Raw genomic sequence first — 21919 nt, forward strand, 5'->3', positions numbered from 1 at the left:
GGCGGACACGATAGACGAAAGTAGATCTAGGGCGGGGCCCAGATTACGTAAAAGGAATAGCATCCCGCTAAGACCTAGCCTCCGGGAGGCTAGTAAGGATCAGGAGGTTACGGCCCTCCTAGGCCTCCCTCTTAGAAGGGAGGGTAAGGAGGATAGGACCTATAGCAATAGGTATAAGAATATATTAGATCTTATTATTACACTTGTTATAGTTAACTCAAATAGTTCATCTCTTATACAGATTATCAACTAGTTATTCTATCGTTTATAGAATTAGTATTGTTTATCCTTTAGTTACAACGATAACTCTTTTCCACCTAATCATTCTATACGATACCTCACAGACTACCGCTTTAGTCTACCTCGCCTTAGTACGGACTGAGCCTAGAGAAGTATAGCCTAACCCCGTGTAACAAGAGGGTTCTTAAGTAATCTATATAAGGTCTTATACTCTTAAGGTCTATTATATAAGAAATAGTAAATAAACTCCTTTAATTATAAGGTAATAACCTTATTAGTAAGAACTAAGTTAATAACTTTATTAAGTAGACTCCTAAGCTTTAAAAGTACTAGAGCTAATTATATAACTATTAGTAAACTACTTATAAAGATCTTATAACTATCTAGTATAATAAACTAAAGCCTAATTAGCTTATTCCTTAATAGTATCTTAGTTATATATATAAGGTATATAGTTTATAGTTAATATATTTAAATAATACTTAGACTAAACCCCTAAACCTTAAACTAAAGGATAATCTAAGCTATCCCTAATTAACTTTTAGGATAAAGTAGCTTATAGTTCTCTTTACTATTAAATATAACCTTAGTATACTTATATAATAGCTCTTATAGTATAGCCCTTTATATTTTATATTTAATCTTAATTAGTAGACTTTTACTCTAAGACTTTATTAATATAATATATATTAAGCTCCTTAACTAACTCTTTTATTATATATAAGTAAGTTTATACTTTATATAAGATTAGTATTACTCTATTACCTAAAAGGCTTTTAGATAATAACTAAGTGCTAGCTATTATTATAATAAAGTATTTTATAGGACTAATTCTCTATTAAGAATAAGTACTTAATATAGTAAGTAGATATAGAAATATTAAAAAAAGTATATATTATAGTTATTATTTTATAGCTAAATACTATTTAGCTAGTTTTTATAAGGCCTCTTTTTCTTTATACTATCTTTATACTTAATAGTTCTTTAGCTACTTATACTTCTCTTAGTTCTATTACTATATCCCTCCTTTACTTAAGAAGAAAGCCTCCTCTTCTTTAATTAAAATAACTTTTAGACTTACTACTATATAATAAAATTAATATATAACCTTAATAAGTAGACTTATAAATCCTAAACTAGATACTAAAGTCCTCTCTCTTAATATAATTTACTAACTATCTCTCTTATACCTCTTTATACTAAGTCCTCTAATTCTTATTATAATCTTAATTCTTCTTTACTATACTATCTTTATTCCTTTCTCTTTTCCTTATAGTTCTAAGGATAAACTACTTCTTTTTCTAATAGTCTTTTAAGATTATTAGATATTACTTTAAGCTTAATTAAGTTCTTACTACTATTTACTATTCTTTTTTATTTAATTCTCTTCTTACTCTACTTTAGCTAATCTTTATACTATTTAGAATACCTTTACTTCCTTTAATAGTATAGTATAGATTACTTTTTATATTCTAAGTATATTCTAAATATCCTTTAGTACTAGTAGTAAGACTTACCTTTTTTATAAATCTTAATATTACTTTAGCTTTATTTATTACTAAAGGCCTTTTAGTACTTAGTAACTAAATACTAAATAATAATAATACTTACTAAGAAGATTACCTTAGGGTTACTAGATCTAACTAAATTTTAGTAAGATAATAAAGGCTAATAAGAAATTACTAGTAGGCTTAAGGTTAAAAAATCAAGTGGCCCTAAGGTACTTAGGGTTAACTTTATAGAGGTAAAAAAAAGAATATAAAGAGACAGTTTTATATAGATTTATAGCGCGATTCTAAATCTGCGCTTAGTTTTATAGTTGCGAGTTTAGTCATAAAGTTATCTATAAAAATAGTTTTTAGTAAAGTTTTAGTATTCCTTACGTAATTCTAGCTAGTGCTGTAAGCTACCCTAGGATTTAAAGCTACTATAGCCCTAGAATTTTAGTCTACCCCCTAGAATTTTAGCCTACTACCTAGGATTTTAGCTAGCTACCTAGAATCTTAGCTTACCGCCTAGAATCTTAGCCTACCGCCTAGAATTTTAGCCTACTACCTAGAATTTTAGCCTACTACCTAGGATTTTAGCTAGCTACCTAGGATTTTAGCTAGCTACCTAGGATTTTAGCCTACTACCTAGAATCTTAGCTAGCTACCTAGGATTTTAGCTAGCTACCTAGAATTTTAGCCTACTACCTAGGATTTTAGCCTACTACCTAGAATCTTAGCCTACTACCTAGAATTTTAGCTAGCTATAGTAGCCTTACCTCTATAGTAGGGCTCTACTCTTAAAATTTAGCTTCTTAGGGACTATCTATACTACCTACTAGAATACTAAGTTATTATCTATAAAGACTATAGCGTAGTGCGAAACTAGATAACTTACTTAAGAGATTACTACTCTACTTAGAAAGGAGAGAGGTAGGCCTTAGATAAATTATATTAGATTAGTAGCCTCCTACTTACTAACCTAAGGGATATTACTTCTCCTCCCTTAAACTAGCTACCTATCTTAGTGTTAGGCGCTCTTATCCTAGTATTTCTTTATTAGTATAATAATACTAGCTATTTATTTATTATAATAAGCCGCTATAAGATTTAAAGACACTATAATAAGAAGTACTCCTAGAATTTAAGTAAAGAGGATCGCTAGCTATAGGCCTATATTTAAGCCTAGACGTTCTTCTCTTTAGCTAGTTTCTAGCGCTACTTTTAAGTATAGCCTCTACCTAGTAGTATATTAGCACTAATTTTAACTACTAGTAACGTATTATATATAATAAAAGAAATTTAAGATTTATAGGTAGTCTATACCTAGTTACTCGTAATTACTAACGCTATAGTAGTAAAGACTAACTATACTAGCTAGTTTAAGCGAAATAGGTAGGTAATTTATCTTACCTACTATAATCTTACCTACCTAAGCTAGGTAAGCCGTATACCTAAGAAGAATAATACGCTACTTTAGGGCGCAGTAGACGTTATTAATAAGGCTATTAAGTAGGTAGTTACTAGTCTATCTACCCTTAGACTTAAGAGCTAGCGCTAGCTAAGAAGCGCTAAAGCTAAGGAGGCTAATACCTACCTAATAGCGCGCCTCTAGAATCCTAAAAGTTAGAAGTAGTACGCTAGCTATATAAAGCGCTTTATCTACTATATCCTATAGGTTTACTCTACCTAAGAGATATAGTATAAGGATAGTAGGAGTAATACTTTATCTAGCTAGTTAAGCTTAGAAGAGCTAGACTTAGATATTAAGGGTTAGCCTAGCTCCTCCTATTATTATAAGGATAAAATGTATAACGTAAAGTAGCTATTTCTATAGTCTAGTAACTAGAAAGACCTTACTATACTTTTTTAGCACTTACTACACCTAGACTCTATTAGCTAATAAATTACAAACTTACTATAGCTGTTTAAATCCTTTATCTTCTAAATAGTAGGGGATAACCTATTTTAAAGTAGATTAATCTACTTTCTAGTAGTATTAGGTATTAATAATACTATAAACTACTTATAAGAGGCCTATAATTTCTCCTATATACTAGTAGGAGTTATATACTATACCTATATACTAGCTGTTAAAATTCTACTCCTAGCCGCTTAGCGCCTAGCCTAGTAGTAGGGTAAGCTAGAGAGGGAAAACTTTATTAAGAAAAGAAAATAATACTTAGTTAATAGCTTATATAGCCCTTTTAGTAAGATAATAAGCCTCTTAGCTTACTTAAAGTATATTACTATAAATTCTACTAACGCTCTAATCTTACTATAGTTAAAAGACTAAGGGACTCTCTATATAAGGGGTTAGCTAATTTATTTAAAAGATGTCTAGGCTATAGTTACTAGTGTACTATAGTAGGTAGAAGACTACTTATAGCGCGACTTACTATAGACGTTAGCTAAGGTAGACTACTTTTAGATACTACTTAGGAAAATCTAGGATAATATTACCTTTAGCTAATATAGCTACTCCTTTCTTTCCTACCTAGATAATAAGTTAGCGGGTAGTCTTAAATAGACTATTTAAAAGATAATAGATAGTCCTTAGGGATATAGGCTACGTAACCCCTAGAACTTAGCCTAGTAGCCTTAATTAGTGCACTACTATCTTTATTAGGTAGAAAAGTTCCTTAAATACCTCCTCTTTTTAACTTATATTATAGGAGGGCAGCCTACCTAAGGAACTAAAATTACCTCTACTTACTACTAGAATAGCTATATATAAGACTAGAATATTTATATAATAGATAGCTAAGTAGTTTTTATAAGCTAGTATTATAAAAGCTAGGCGCTATAGGATACGCCTAAGGTAATACCGCGTTTTCTACCCTAGAGAGTTAGTTAGTTATTTATAATATTTCTTACATATATATAGCTACTTACTAAGCACCTAAAAAGTAAGCGACTAGGGATTAGCTATACTAATTACCTCTAGGCTAACGCTACTAGCCCCTAGGAGACTAGTTAACTTAGCGAGATTATTATATATAAAATAAGCCTCTAGCTAGGCTACTAGCTTACTACGCTAGAGTATTACTATACAGCTATTACTATTAGGTAGGAAGTTATTAGTAAGGAATTTAGTAAAGGTACATAAGAGGCCTTAACTAAGGGAGAGTAGGAGGAGCCTAAAATATAGCTAGAAAGTAGCCTTAACCTTTAAGTAGGCCGAACTAAACTTACTAGTACTTTACGCTATAGGGTTAAAATAGGTATTATATCCTACCTTAGCTACTAGTCGCTTTAAATATTCTAGCATTTAAGTAGTAAGTAGTACTACTTTCTCTAGCTATTAAGCGCCTTACCTCTAGCGCTTACACCTAAAAGTGTTAGTAGAAGCGTAATAAATTTAACTAAGACGTAATAAAATTTACCTAGAATAATTACGCTAGGCTAGTACCCTAAAAATAGCGCTACTTCTACTATAATTTAGGTAATATACACTAGGCCACCGCCTATAACTATTAGTAACTCTAATCTAAAAGCACTAGTTTAGAAGGTATTAAAAAGAGAAGGTCTAATTACCTTTAAATTACTTAAATAAGAGATTACTTTACGCGTAATTCTTTTAGGGGAAACACTACTAGTTATTATTCTCCTAATAGGTAGTAGAAAGAGTCTTCTTTTTATAGCACCTACCTACTAATTAAATCCTAGGGTTACTATTATTATAGTCCCGTTTTACGAGCTTATTCGAGACCTAATAAGGTAGTTAGTAGAGGTAAATATACTAGTAACTAAGTAGGTAGCTAGGCGTACTTTAAATGCCCTAGCTACTATAGTTATAGTTAGCGCTAATACTATAGGGGAATATAGATTCCTTACCTTTACTACTATCCTTTCTAAGGGAGGCTAGCTAAAGCGTATTATTGTAGATAAGTGTTATTTAATATTTACTAGCTATAACTAGCGCCTAAAATTAGCCTACCTTAACTAGCTGCGCGTAATTAAGGTCTAGTTTATCTTACTTACTACTACGTAACCCCCCTTACTTAAGTATAAACTTAGATAGGCTATAAGCCTACGTAGCCTATAGTATATACACGCCTCTACTATACGCCCTAATATCTAGTATCTAGTCTAGTAATATTAGCCTAGGGTATTAAATAAAGAGGTAGAGGTAATTAGGCGCCGCTAGTTAGTATAGATCTCTAGTAAGTAAAAAGTAATTATTTATTACTAATATAGGAATTAGTGTAACTTACTTAGAGGGTAGTTAGGCTACCTATTCTTCTATACTAGTATAGAGGTAGACGACTAAAGCTAGGCTCTAAAAACTTAGCTTTAAAATAGGGGGCTTATCGCTACTACTTTATCCCTTAGTACTAGTATTAACTACCCTAATATTATCTATACTCTTTACGTTAGCGCGCTATATAGGATAATTAATTTTACTTAAGAGTCTAGGCGTACTAGAAGAGGAGGTAAGCTTATTAATTTAATTATCCTAGTAGAAGAACCTTAATAGGCTATACTAGTAGTAAATAAGCTATTAGATTACTAGTAGTGTATAGTAGATTAGGGCGCTATTTATAAATTTATCTACACTAGCGTAGGTGTATATTAATAGAATATCCTAAGCCTATATCTAGATAGTTAGTTAGCTATCTATACCTAGATTTAGGTAGCTTATTATAACCTTTATAGGGAGGGTATATCTAAATAGGCTATTACTTTAAGGTAGTAAGCCTAAGAGGAGGCGAAAATTTAAGAAGTCCTAGTATAGTTAGTAAATAGTTATATTACCTATTAGCTTATTAGTAACCTAAACTAGTCTTAACACCTATATCTCTACTACTATAGAGGAGGGTATACTATAGAATTATGCGAGTAGTATAGGGAGGAGTATATAAGATAGACCCTAGTAATATATACCTACTATAAGTGTAGCTTAAGCTAATATTTCTGCGTAATAGGCTAGGATATTACTAAAAATTATTAGTAGCTAGGTATTATAACGCCTATACTATTTTTTATTCTTTAGGAGGGCGGTAATATACTAAGAAGGCTAGGGTATATACTAGATAATCTTCTTAAGACTAATAAGTAGTTTATATAAAAGTATAGTTATTAAAAATAGGGTGCTATTATAAGTAACGCTATAGTTATCCTTACTACTATTCTAACTAAGCTAGAGGTGCTATAGTAGATTCGCAGTAATATATGTCTATAGGCCTCTACCTCTATCCCTATTCCCTTACTATCTTTTATTAATCCTCCTATCTTTCCCTACTCTTTTACTTTCTTCTCCTCCTATCTACCTCGTAACTTATATATATTTTTCTCCTTTTTCCCCTCTAGTAAGGGATGTCTATATACTATAAAATTAATAAATAAAAACTATATAAGTTTTAAAAAGATAGGCTGCTATAGATATCTAGCACCTTAGAGGAAAAGTCTAAGGCGCCTTAGTATAATAAAGATAAGGTGTAGAAACTTTAATAGGCCGCCCTATAGGACTAAATATACTAGCGTAGTAAGAAATATACTATACTATAAAGGCACCCGCCCCCCCGCGTAGATTTATTATAATATCCGCCACTAAAACCTACCTTATAGTAGAGTTCTAACTCTAATATCTCTAATATATTTAGATTTAGATATAGTATAGTAACTTTAATAGGCCGCCCTATAGGACTAAATATACTAGTGTAGTAAGAAATATACTATACTATAAAGGTACCTACCCCCCTACGCGGATTTACTATAATATCTACTACTAAAACCTACCTTATAGTAGAGTTCTAACTCTAACATCTCTAATATATTCGGATTTAGATATAGTATAGTAACTTTAATAGGCTGCCCTATAGGACTAAATATACTAGCGTAGCAAGAAATATACTATACTATAAAGGCACCCGCCCCCCTACGTAGATTTACTATAATATCCGCTACTAAAACCTACCTTATAGTAGAGTTCTAACTCTAATATCTCTAATATAATTAGTCCTAATCTATCCTAGTAGCTATTTATTCTAAAGGGTCTTACTACAGGTAGATAAATACTAAAATAGTAGTTATAGCTATAGTAGAACGCTTTCGCCTAAGAAGTTTAATATCTTTCTACCCTAGTTAGCCTAGATAGGGCTAAGTTTAGGTAGATAATTCCTTAACTTTAGAATTAACGCTTAGGGGTTTACTAATATAAGTGCGTTTTTCGTAGACTCTAGGCCTACTATAAAGCTAGCTAGAGCCTACCTAAGCCTACCTATAGGTCGCCTATCTTAATCCGCAGCTAGAACCTGTAACGTAATCCTTAGAGTTAGTAACTAAGCACTAAACTAGTTACTCCCTTTTAGAGCTACTTTTAAGAGAGATAAATCTACACTAGTAATATACTATAGCTAAAACTATAGGTTATTAAAACGCTACCTAGACTATAAATAGTCTAGGGTTAAATAGACCTACACCTAGGGACCTAATACCTAGGATTTAGGCTATAGACTAAGTCGTAGTAGGTTATAAATTAAGACGCTTCTCTATTACCTAGCTACCTAAATAACTTAAAGCTGCTAGGGTTAGCTCTAACCCTTAGATCTTAATTTACACCTACTACTCATCGGCCCCCTATATTACTAAATTCTACCTAGATTAAGGTTACCCTAGATCTAGGTAAGGGATAGGAAAATAGATAATAGTCTCTACGATTTAATTTTAAACACTTATTAAAGGCTTTAAAGAAGCTAGCTATTACTATCTAAGAGTATAACGCGTGCTACACCCCTAAGACTAGTAGGCTAGCTGTTAATAAATTTAAGGTAAGTCTCTAGTAAGAAGAGATAAAGACACCTAACACTAAGCAGAGCTTAAGTATATAAATAAATAATTAGTAGTTATACCTTTTAGAAACTAAAGGGCGCTACGTACGTTTAAAATTTAGTAATTACTAAATAATATTATTTCCTAGTCTATACTAGCCTTCCTTATATGTAAACCTCTATCGCTAGAGGTCTCTAAAAACTAAACCCTTATTTTTTACTACCTATAATTACTTATAAAGAGGTAATCCTATAATTTACTAATAGGGCAGAAACTTAATTAAACTATCACCGCCTAGGCTGCGAAAAGTAGACACCTATATAAACCTAGAAGAGCTACTGTCTACGCCTATTAGATCCTATTTAAGTAGGTATAATTAAGTTAACTATAACTACGTTAGTAGAGCTATTCGCAGTTTTACTTCCTACTTAAGCCTCTACAGCTTTGTCTTTAAGATAAGTATATACTAACTAGTAGAATTAACTAAGTAATAATTATTTACTAATAGCGCTAAGGCGCTATAGCTAAGCCCCTAAAGGAGCGAAATTATACTAAGAAGGGGATTACTAAAGCTATCCTAATCGCCCACCGTAAATGCGCGTAGGGTATAATTACTATAGGTAACTATTTATTTACCCCTACTAAGTTCCCTAAGGCGTAGTCTACTATAAAGCCTAATTAGCGTTACTACTAATAATAAGCCTATAGTATATACGCCTTAAGAGGAGTACTATTATTATAAGCCTTATATATATAAAGCGTAGATAGACCTACTTTAACGTACCCTAAAGATAATTTACCTATCTACTATAAGGTTTCTAGGGCTTTTTAGTTACTAAAAGTAAGTTTAGGTCTAGTACTTAAAAATCTTACGCTATAGTTTAGGTAGATAACCTAACCCTTTTAAAAACTAGCTATAATTTACTAATTTAAATAGGCTTTCGCTAACCCTTATAAGCTGTTAACAGTCGCCTAGACCCTAGTAGCGCGCTAAATAGAGTTAACGTCTCTAACTACTACCTAGGTAATAGGGCTTATAAATATAAGACTAAAAATAGAATATAGAAGATATAGCTACCTCTAGGGGCGACCTACTATAATAAAGTAATTAGTATAGCCTAATAGCTAACTATCCGCGACCTAAGGATTTACGTAGGTAACTAGCTATAGATAACCTACTATACTAAAGTAACTAGTATAGCCTAACAGCTAACTATCTACTACTAAGGGAGAAAAGTAGGTAGTTAGCTGCGGGTAACCTACTATAATAAAGTAACTAGTATAGCTAAATAGCTAACTTTCTGTAACCTAACACCTATAGCGTACTACTAGCTATAGATAACCTACTACACTAAAGTAACTAGTATAGCCTAACTACTAATATTTAACCCCTAAATTTAAGTAGGTAGCTAACTATAGGTAACCTACTACACTAAAGTAACTAGTATAGCTAAATAGCTAACTTTCTATAACCTAACACCTATAGCGTATTACTAGCTATAGATAACCTACTACACTAAAGTAACTAGTATAGCCTAACTACTAATATTTAACCCTTAAATTTAAGTAGGTAGCTAACTATAGGTAACCTACTATACTAAAGTAACTAGTATAGCTAAATAGCTAACTTTCTATAACCTAACACCTATAGCGTATTACTAGCTATAGATAACCTACTACACTAAAGTAACTAGTATAGCCTAACTACTAATATTTAACCCCTAAATTTAAGTAGGTAGCTAACTATAGGTAACCTACCGCACTAAAGTAACTAGTATAGCTAAATAGTTAACTTCCCCTCCCCTAACTACGTAAGTAGGTAGTTAACTATAGGTAACCTACTATAATAAAGTAACTAGTATAGCTAAATAGCTAACTTTCTATAGTTAGATAATAAGGATAGGTAGCTAGCTATAGGTAACTTACCGCGTTAAAGTAACTTGTATAGCCCTACTACTAACTTCCCCTCCCCTAACTGCGTAAGTAGGTAGTTAACTATAGGTAACCTACTATAATAAAGTAACTAGTATAGCCTAACAGCTAACGTTCTGCGACCTAACACCCGTAGTAGTTAGTAAACTATAGGTAACCTACTATAATAAAGTAACTAGTATAGCCTAATAGCCCCCTTAACTATATAGCTAGAGTACTATCTTTCCTTAAATTAAGGTTACGTTTACGGAAAGGTGTTTTAACTCCTTTAGGCACCTAATAAATTAAGATACCTAATAGAATTACGCTTCGCCGCCTATAAGGATAAAGTATTAGCTAGTTTAACTACCCCCTTTAACTACTAACTTAGCTATTTACCCCCTAGGTTACCTACCCTACTATACTACTACGCCTAGCTATATTACCTTTTTAGCAGCTAACTTAGCTACTCGCCCCCTAAAGTTACCTACTCTGCTACACTACTACGCCCGTCTATATTGCTAACCTTTACCCTCTTGTTACACGGGGTTAGGCTATACTTCTCTAGGCTCGGTCCGTACTAAGGCGAGGTAGACTAAAGCGGTAGTCTGTGAGGTATCGTATGGAATAATTAGGTGGAAAAGAGTTATCGTTGTAACTAAAGGATAAACAATACCAATTCTATAAATGATAGAATAACTAGTTGACAATCTGTGTAAGAGATGAACTATTTGAGTTAACCACAACGAGTGTAATAATGAGATCCAACACATTCTTATACCTATTGCTATAGGTCCTGTCCTCCTTACCCTCCCTTCCAAGAGGGAGGCCTAGGAGGGCCGTGACCTCCTAATCCTCACTGGCCTCCTAGAGGCTAGGTCTTGGCGGGATGCTATTCCTTTTACGTGATCTGGGCCCCGCCCTAGATCCACTTTCGTCCATCGTGTCCGCCCAATAGTCTTCCTTCATACGACCTGCATGAAAGGGAAGCAATTCCTTATTACCTTGTAACATTACCCCCCCTCTTAGGCGTATCGTCTTAATACCCTAGATTATCGTTTTCCCGCGCCTAGTCCGGCGGCGGTGGTGGAGGTATAGCTACTCTGGTGGTGTCGTATCCTCTCTTTCCTCTTTTCCTCACTTTCCCTGACCATGCCCAAGGTTCAGACTTCTCAACGCGTCCGTACCCAGAACTCGACTCAACAGCGCTAGGCTCGTGCTGACCGTATCCGCTAATAAGGGAACGAGATGACCTTTCGTTGCAAGCGGTGTGAGGAGAAGAATCTTCATTATTTCGTGGACACTGCCTCTGGGCAGTGTGCGGGCTGTATTTCGGTGAAAGCTAAGTGTAGCTTATTTGTGACTAAGGAAGAGTGGGAGAAGGTTAAGGCTGAAAAGCGCGAGAAGCGCTTAGCGCTTCTTCGAGCTGAGGCCGAGGTCGCTCGACTTCAGCTAGAAGTAGCAGAGACTAAGGCGCGAGAGCGAGCATTCGCTAATCAAGATCACGCTATTTTGAGTCTTCAGGATCGCGCGAAAGAGCAAGCCGAGGGGAACTCTGCCCCTGGTATGGACTTTCAACTAACTGAACTATCGCTACCCGGACTGTCGACTAACTTAGGCTGGTTGCAGGATAACGCTTCTTTCAATCCTTTTTCTAAATTCTTTTCTTCCCTTAAGGACCCGGTCCTCCCTTCTCTAGGTGTTTCCGATGGTACTCACGTACCTGTGACTTGCAGTTCGTCAAATTTTCTTTTAGTTCCCAAGTGTTCTAGCTCTCTAGCCATCCTAGCCACTTAACCAAGTATTTCCACTAACGACCGATTTTCCGCAGGTCCCTAATTTCTTCGACCTCGTACTCATCGTCTTCGAGCTCTATGTCAGTAGCTAGCTCGGCATCTAGAGGTGCTCTTTCCAGGAGTTTCTTGTAAAAGACAGGGTGGATGCGCATGCCTGGTGGGAGTTAGAGTTTGTAGTTTACGTTACCCATTTCCTCTAGAACCTCGAATGGTCCTATTCGGAGGTTGTCTAGTTTCTTGCTTGGTCGCTTAGTTTTCAAGTTCTGACGTGACAGGAAAACTTTGTCCCCCTTCTTAAAGGTTGGTCCCTTAATCCTTTGCTTATTAGCCGCCTTGGCTGTCGTAAGGTTCCTATGAGCTATGTTCTTACTTAATTCTTCGTGCAGTCCTCGCATCAAGCGGGCTTTGTCGTCTGCACCTACTGTGATACTCTCTATATCTTTTGGATCTCGATGAGCAACCGGCTCATATCCGTAATTCGCGTAGTGTGGTGAGTACTTAGTCGTCGCAGACCTAGTACTATTGTAGGCTAATTGTGCTGTCGGCAAGAGTTCAACCTAATTGTCTTGCAGCTTGTTGGCGTACATCCTTAGATACTGTTCTAGTGTCTGGTTCGTTCGTTCTGTCTGGCCATCTGTTTCAGGGTGGAAGCTAGTTGATAGTTTCTTCTTCACACCCAGCTTTGCCAGGAATGTGTTCTAATACTTAGAAGTGAACAGTTTATTACGATCGGTGATGAATTCTTTAGGTATCCTATGTTCTGATATAAGTGCCTTGCTGACCTCATACGCGCATTCTTCTGCCGTAATAGTTTCTTCCGTGGGCACAAACTTTGCTCCTTTCGTGTGACGACACACGATGACTAGGACTGTGTCGCATAATCTTCTAGATCCTAGTTCTAACGACTTCGGGAGCTTCACTATAAAGTCCATTGTTACGCTGCTCCATAGTCTCGTTGGTGGCGGTAAGGGTTGTAACAGGCCATAGGGCTTATGTCTCTTAGGTTTGTTCTAATGACAAGCCAAACAGTTGCCTAGGACGTCCTGCACCTTCGCTCGCAAGCGTGGTATCGCAAACACCTTTAATAGTCGCCTGACCATTTCTTCTAGCGATGCATGTCCATACTCTAGGGACTCATGCAGTTCCTTGATGAGACTCGATCTCATGTGTGGGGGTACATATGTTCGATCGCTTCGAATCATATCTCGGTACTCTCGCTCGTCTTGTAACAGTTCGTTGGAGCCGTTCTCGTCAGGCTCGAACTGCCAGCTGGCCGCTCTCTGCTGCCACTGCTGCTGAAGTGTTTCTACCCGCTCGGCCACCTTAGCTATCTTAGCTAGTTCCGGCTGGTTGTAACGTAGTGTGCCATCAGGCATCTTCTTGAACATGGCGTTATGTGGTTCCTTATGATTTTCCTCACGTAAGTCGGATCTCCTGCTTAAAGCATCCGCAGCTCCGTTAAGCGTTCTAGCGCGGTGAGTTATCTTAAAGTCGAACTGAGCTAGCATCTCAGCCCATCGGACTTGTCGTCGGTTGAGTTTCTTCGTTGTCATGAAACCTGCCAAGTTCTAGTGATTAGTAAAAACCTCGATCTAGTGTAGTAGTCCTAGCAAATAGACTTCCCACTGTTCAAAGGCATTGACTACTCCTAGTAGCTCCTTATCGTGAACGTCGTAGTTTAGTTCTGCTCCAGAGAACTTTCTTAAGTGGTAGAACACTAGTCTCCACTTTTTATCTGGGCACTGCTGTGACAATACAGCTCTGAGTGCATAATCTGACGCGTTAGTCTTAACTCGCGTCTCTCGCTTTAGGTCGTACATCTCTAGTACTAGTGCCTCAAGGAATATCTGCTTAATTCGATCAAAAGCCTCCTAATGTTCCTCATTCCATTTGAAACCAACTTCCTTCTTCGTGATCTCAGAGAGAGGTGTTGTAATCTTTAAGTAATCCTTAATAAACTTCTAGTAGTAGTTGGCAAATCCTAGGAAGGATTGCACGTCCTTGACTGTTTTAGGCGTTGGCTATTCCTATACAGCCGCTGTCTTCTTTAGGTTCATCTTCACCCCCTCTGTAGATATTATAAAGCCTAGGTATTCCGTTTCCTTCGTGTGAAATTCGCACTTCCCCAGCTGCAGGTACAGCTTGTATTCCTTAAGCTTCCTAAGCACTTTCTTGACATGTTCCACATGTTCTTCTAGCGTCCCGCTAGAGTATACCAGCACATCGTCGATGTACGCTATAACAAAGATTCCAAGGTACTCGTGAAGAGCGTTGTTAATAACTGACTAAAACGTTGCCGGGGCATTCGTTAACCCAAAAGGCATTACTATGTACTCGAACAGTCTATATTTCGTTTTGAACGCTGTCATCCATTCGTGTCCTTCCTTGATCCTAATTCGGTGAAATCCTTCCCAAACGTCGAACTTCGTAAACCACTTAGCTCCCTAGAGTCGATCCATAAGCTCAGTTATTAGTAGTAAGGGATATCAGTTCTTCTAAGTAACGCTGTTCAACCTTCGGAAGTCGACACATAGTCGCCACTTCCCGTTAGGCTTCTTTACGAACAAGATGGGTGAGGCCATTAGGCCTGATCCTGGTCAGATAAATCCCTTCTTCAGATTCTTCTAGATGTACTCCCTTAGCTCAGCATCGTGCTCGGGCGATATGGGATACATAGGTCCTGGGCTTAACTTTGCCCCTTTATCTAGGATGATCTCGTGATCCCAATCCTGATGGTCTGCTAAGTCCGTGGCTTCGTTTTCCTCGAAGAGTTCTCTAAACTCGTTGGTCTGATACTCTCTTGGTATCTCTAGTGGTAAGGGTCCTTCCTTTGTGGTCGCGACTTGTCTTATCTATATGACTCCTACTCTTTGAGGGTCCTTCTTATAGATTCTTATAATCTTATGAGGCGAGATCTTGCCGAACCTCCCGTCCTAGGTTGAGCTCTAGTCCTTCGGGCTCACTCTTTGGCGTACTCTAGCAACCTTGTGCATAGGTTCTCTTCTAAGTATCGTCTTCATTCGCTAGTTGATGGCGGGGTTATAGGCATCTAGCCAGTCATAACTAATTAACATGTCTAGTCCTCCTAGTTCTATTATGTCGATATTCATTTAGCACTCTATGCTAGCTATCCGTAGCTTTGTTGATTCGGTTTCTATCTGTATCATGCCGTTTCTATATTCTATGGGTTTCTCGTCGGCTAACAGTACTAATACTGGGTTCTTCTTAACCTGGTAGGGTAGTTCGTGTTTCTCCACTACTCTGGGTGAGATCATCGTTCGTGCGGCCCCGCTATCTACGAGCGCCTCGATGTTTCGTCCCTGTACAGATACGGTCGTGAGCAGCTGCTTCACCCGACCATCGGTATCCTGCACCTTCCTAAGGGTCGTTTTAGGACTGCCTTCACCAGCGTAACCCTATCCCTAGCGGCATCCTAGTTTTTTAACTGCTTACCTTTCCTGTACTTAGGAAAGTAGCCTATGTCATTCTTTAAGCTGTAGTGCGTCAAGCACCTGTCGTCGTAACAGAAGCTCTAATGAATGTTCTGGTGAGGTATCTCCTCCCTAGTGATCCTCTTCCTTGGTTAAGCCTTCTTGGCCTCGTGAATCTCACAATCTGCTACCTCGTAGATGTTTGATGATAGGGTGTGATGGTAATAGTCATCCACCTTGTGTGCTTCCTTGAGCTGCTTGCGATGGAAGTCACACCTGTTCCTGCATTGCGTCTATAGAAGTCTGTAGTGGATCTCCACTTTCTCTGGTTCGTGTAGATAGCAGATGTCTGCTAGACATTCGTCTGCCTAGAGGTTTAGGTGGCAGCACCGGTCCTGGTCTGTCCTGCAATCCTCCTTATCTTGCTTATGGAACTCGCAATTTATCTTGCAGTCATACTAACACAAATCCTTGTGATCCTTGGTATCTTCTACTTCGTGGGCTTCTTGGTCCTCGACCTTAACTATTGGATTATCGAAGTAGGGTTGTTGGTGTATCGCCTGATACCTAATTTCTTCGGCATTCGGGCCGGTAATTATGATTCGTTCGCGAACCGTGCATTCGTCGGCGTAGTGTGTCTTGTTACTACATACCTAACACTGGTTGTTGGCTAATCGTTCTATCACGATGGTGCCTTTGACCTTCCAGTCAGTCTTCTTTAGCTAGCCCATGGTGAGAACTTCGTTGTCCGGTTTAACTCTTGGGACGATTTCGTAGCCTTCCTTATCCTCTAAGCGTGCCTCTTCGTATAGGTCTAAGTCGCTTAGGTTGTTATCCAGCTCTATCCCGGCCAGGTAAGGCGTGCCTTGTCTGATCATCCAGATCTTAACAGCTGCCTGTTTGACTTGTTCTTCTTCGTAATCCCTAGCGAAGTGTCCTGTCTTCCCGCATCGGAGACATGCTTTGTTGTCGTAACGCCGCTGGCGTTCTTCCTTAGAGAGACCGTCGTGTCTTTTACCTCCTTGGGTTTTCTTGTCTTTGGCCTTCTCTTGTACCTTACCAGTCATAATAGCGTCGCCATCCCTGTCGAATCTACCACGCTGTTTCTTCATGTTGGGTAGGTTGGGTTGGAAGTATTTCTTCTGATCGTTTCGTTCCTACAACCTGTTGTCGATACGCGTGGCTAGCTCGATTAGAGCGTGTAGCGTCCCGGGCTTATCGTGGTGTATAAGGCCGTCCTTGACATTCTCTTTGAGGCCTGCTTCGAATACCGTTCGAAGTGCCGCATTATCCTAATCGATCCGTGCTTGTAGTTGCTTAAATTCCGCCGTGTATGCCGATACTGACGAGGTCTACCTTAGGCGAGTGATCTTCTTCTCTGCCTGGTTCTGAGCGTCTACTTCTCCGAAGATGCGTCCTATCTCTTGCTTAAACTCTGTCTAACTTGCGAATAAGGTACGGGTTCCTTCTTTGGTGCCTATGTGTTCTGCATCTAGTAGATAATCGTCTACATAGGGTTGTATCTAATTGGAAGCCTTATCCTTTATGTATGTACTGGCCATAAGGATCTTTTCCTGGTCGTTAGGTACCTTGTTGTACTCGCAGTACAGGTCGATGTTGGTGAGAAATACTCGTAGCTTTTCTCGTTCTCCACCGTATTTCTCTGGTGACGCTATCTTGGGTTTCTTTGTAGCAACGGGTCGTTCGTTAGGGGTTATCATCAGTTGCCCTGCAAGCTGATTGATTATTGCCTGCATCTTAGCAATCTGCTGAGCCTGCGTGGTTGTGTGTTGCCTAAGATTCCTGAGCTTGGTGACGTTAGGGTTCTCTCCCTCGTCATCGGATGCTTCCAGCATCTCATTATTTTCTAGGGTAGGGCGTGCTGGCGTCAAGGGTCCCTGACCCTAAGCCCTGTTGTTCTGCGCGTTTCCCTGATGAGCTATTGTTAAATCTTAATTGGGCTGTCCTGTTGGTTAAACGTCCACTGATATCTAAGATGGTTAAAGTGTTACACGGGGTTAGGCTATACTTCTCTAGGCTCAGTCCGTACTAAGGCGAGGTAGACTAAAGCGGTAGTCTGTGAGGTAATATAGGGAACAATTAGGTAGAAAAGAGTTATTATTATAACTAAAGGATAAACAATACTAATTCTATAAACGATAGAATAACTAGTTGACAATCTGTGTAAGAGATGAACTATTTGAGTTAACTACAACGAGTGTAATAATGAGATCCAACACATTCTTATACCTATTGCTATAGGTCCTGTCCTCCTTACCCTCCCTTCTAAGAGGGAGGCCTAGGAGGGCCGTGACCTCCTAATCCTCACTGGCCTCCCAGAGGCCAGGTCTTGGCGGGATGCCATTCCTTTCACGTGATCTGGGCCCCGCCCTAGATCCACTTTCGTCCATCGTGTCCGCCTGATGGTCTTCCTTCATACGACCTGCATGAAAGGGAAGCAATTCCTTGTTACCTTGTAACACCTCTCCCCTAGAATAAGAGCCCCCTTAGTAATTTAATCTACTTTTATTCTTAGTAGAGTTAATTTCTACTCTATATATTAACCCTATTAACTTTCTACTATCTCTAAGTCCTCTCCTATATAGTATAGGAATACCTTTTAGCTTAATTTTCGCCTTACGGGGTTAAGGTAGTAGAAAAGACCTTAGAGGTGCGCTTTTTTATATAAGAATCTAGGTAGATATACATAGCCCTATACAAACTATAAGCTAGTTTTAAAAAATATAGAGTCTAGTAGTTTACACACATATAGCGATTTTAGAGAGTAATAAGAAGAAGAGAGTAACTTTAGAACTAGAAAAGGTAGAGTCTAGTAGTTTAAGAAAAGATAGAGTTTAGTAGTTTATATATATATAGTAATTTTAGAGAGTAATAAAAAAAGGAGAGTAACTTTAGAAGTAGAAAAAGTAGAGTCTAGTAGTTTAAGAAAAGATAGAGTCTAGTAGTTTATATATATATAGTAATTTTAGAGAGTAATAAAAAAAGGAAAGTAATTTTAGAAGTAGAAAAAGTAAAGTTTAGTAGTTTAAAAAAAAGATATAGTTTAGTATTTTTTAAAAAAAAGTTTTAATACTTTATTAAAATATATATAAAGTAAATATTATATATAGAAAGGTAGACTAGTTATATAAGTAGCTTATATTTAGGTAAAAAAAAATAAGTAGATAAAGAGTATAAAAAAGTAAGAAAAGGTCTCTTTTTATATACTTTAAGGGAATATACTATCTATGTACTAAATTAAGTAGAATCTAGAAGTATAGCTTAAACTAGTCCTAGTAGAGTCTAGTAATTTAGAGGGAAAGAAAAAAAAAAGAAAAAAAAAGTATCTTCTACTTTAAAAATAAAAGTAGTAGAGTAGTAAAGTTATATTCTTATAATAAGTATAATAGTACTATTAAAATAAAATTAAAAAAAATAATTTTTTTATTTATTAATTATACTATAAAATAGATATTAAGTATAAAAATAAAACTAGTTAAATAACTTTTTATTTAAGTAAGAAAGAAATAGTAAATACTAAAGTAAAAAGAGGAAAAAAAAGTACTTAGCTAAATAGAAAAAAAATAAGCTAGTTTAAAGTTAAGCTAAATAAGGATTAGTTTAAATTAAGTAATACTTCTTTTTACTTTAGCTATTATATACTTTTAATAATACCTTTAAATTAGGGTTATAATTAATACTAATAAAGTAGAGGATTTAGAAGTATATAAAAAATCTATTAACTTTTATAATAAAGATTTTTAGAAAAGCTTTAAAAAGAATAGTAATAATTAAAAATAAATTAATCTTAAGTTACTAAATAGTACTAAGGTTTAAATAGTTAATAAAGTAACTATATAGTATAAATTATATAAAAGAAAGTAGGTAAAGTAAAAAAGTTTATAATAGTTAAAAAATATTAGTAAAAAATAATAGAGTAAAAGCTTTTAAGTATATAATAAAAAAGAGAAAGTAAAAAGAATAGTATATACTAAAAATAGTAAACTATATTAGAAGAATTATTAGTACTATAATAAAGAAAAATAAAGTATTAGTATAATTTTATTATAAGTAAACTATAAAGTAAGTACTTATATTAGTAACTAAAAGATAGTAGATAACTAGTATATAATATAAAGGTACTAGAGGTAAAAAATAATTCTTTAGTTTTAGTTCTCTAATATAAAAGTACTAAAGATAGAGAATTATTAAAGTTAAAGTTAAAGTTAAGGTTAAAGCTAGTATATAATATAAAGGTACTAAAGAATTATAAACTAAAACTAAAGAATTATTAAAATCCTTATAAGTATATAGAATTTAAAATACTATTTCTATAATTATACTAGTATAGTAACCCCTTTTCTTTTATAACTTAAGTATTTTATTCCTTAACTTATTATTATATTAATAATTAGTAGTATAAATAAGATTTAAAATAATTTTATTATTTTAAAAACTAACTCTAGCTAATAATCTTATTAGTATAATATATATACTACTCTATATCCTTTTCTTTATTAAGATTTCTAAAGATCTCTATTAGTATTTATTTATATTTATATTTTTTTAAACTTATATATTCTCTTCTAACTCTCTATTAATAAAGTTATAATATTCTACTTCTAATACTATAGTAGAAAGGAGTTCTCTTTTTTCTAAAATACTATTATTTACTATAGATACGTAGTAGAAGGTCTTAATACTTTTATAATAAATAATTAAAAAATAACTCTTTATTTTAAAAGTCTTAGCTCTAGATAGTAAGTATATAGTTAAGCTATCTAGCTTAGTAATATCTACTAAGAAGCCTAGATAGCCTATAACTTTATTACTAGGCTTATATCTTATATTATAAGCTTTCCTTCCTACTATAAACGTAGAAATAAGATTATTATCTTTAAAAGTAGATTTTATAAACGTATTTACATCTTTTAACTCTTTTTTATAAGAAAATAACTTATTATTTCTCTTATTAAGATAAGAAAGGTTATTACTATTTTTAGAAAATATTTTCTCTATATATATATATTAGTATAACGTATATAGAAATAGAAGAAGAATAATATACCTAAAGAGTATTTTATTATTATTAATATAAGATATTAGAATATATCCTTAATAGAATAGAGAGAAGAGTATAAGAAAGTAAAGATAAAGAGTTAGATATATCTTCTATTTATACTTAGAATATCTATACTTTATAATTATTTACTAAGCTTAAAAGAGGATTAATTTTAATAATAAATACTAGTATTACTATGTCTTTACTCTAGACTCTTCTATTACGTCCTTTTTATAAATAAAAACCTAATTAGTATTATATTACTATAAAGAATATACTATAGAGGTAAACAGTATAACTAGCATAGGGTTAGAGGTAAGAGAGTAGCTATAGAGGTCTACCCCTAGGGGTAAGATAGTATCTATAGAGTACTACCCTTAGGGGCGAGATAGTAGGCGTAGAGTGCTGCCCCCAGGGGCGAGATAGTAGGCGCGGGTTGCTGCAAGTTACTGCAAGTTGCTACCCCCGGGGGCGAGATAGTAGGCGTAGAGTGCTGCCCCCAGGGGCAAGATAGTAGCCGTAGAGTGCTGCCCCCGGGGGCGAGATAGTAGCCGTAGAGTGCTGCCCCCAGGGGCGAGATAGTAGCCGTAGAGTGCTGCCCCCAGGGGCGAGATAGTAGCCGTAGAGTGCTGCCCCCGGGGGCGAGATAGTAGCCGTAGAGTGCTGCCCCCGGGGGCGAGATAGTAGCCGTAGAGTGCTGCCCCCAGGGGCGAGATAGTAGCCGTAGAGTGCTACCCCCGGGGGCGAGATAGTAGCCGTAGAGTGCTGCCCCCGGGGGCGAGATAGTAGCCGTAGAGTGCTACCCCCAGGGGCGAGATAGTAGCCGTAGAGTGCTGCCCCCAGGGGCGAGATAGTAGCCGTAGAGTGCTGCCCCCGGGGGCGAGATAGTAGCCGTAGAGTGCTGCCCCCGGGGGCGAGATAGTAGCCGTAGAGTGCTGCCCCCAGGGGCGAGATAGTAGCCGTAGAGTGCTGCCCCCGGGGGCGAGATAGTAGCCGTAGAGTGCTGCCCCCGGGGGCGAGATAGTAGCCGTAGAGTGCTGCCCCCGGGGGCGAGATAGTAGCCGTAGAGTGCTGCCCCCGGGGGCGAGATAGTAGGCGTAGAGTGCTGCCCCCAGGGGCGAGATAGTAGCCGCGGATTGCCGTAAGGTGCTGCCCTTGGGGGCGAGAGTGACTAACACTCACCGCTAGACTTACAGCGGCCTATGCAAGAATAGACGG

Source organism: Alternaria dauci, chromosome 2, assembly GCF_042100115.1.
Source record: "Alternaria dauci strain A2016 chromosome 2, whole genome shotgun sequence".
NCBI classification, from domain to species: Eukaryota; Fungi; Ascomycota; class Dothideomycetes; order Pleosporales; family Pleosporaceae; genus Alternaria; species Alternaria dauci.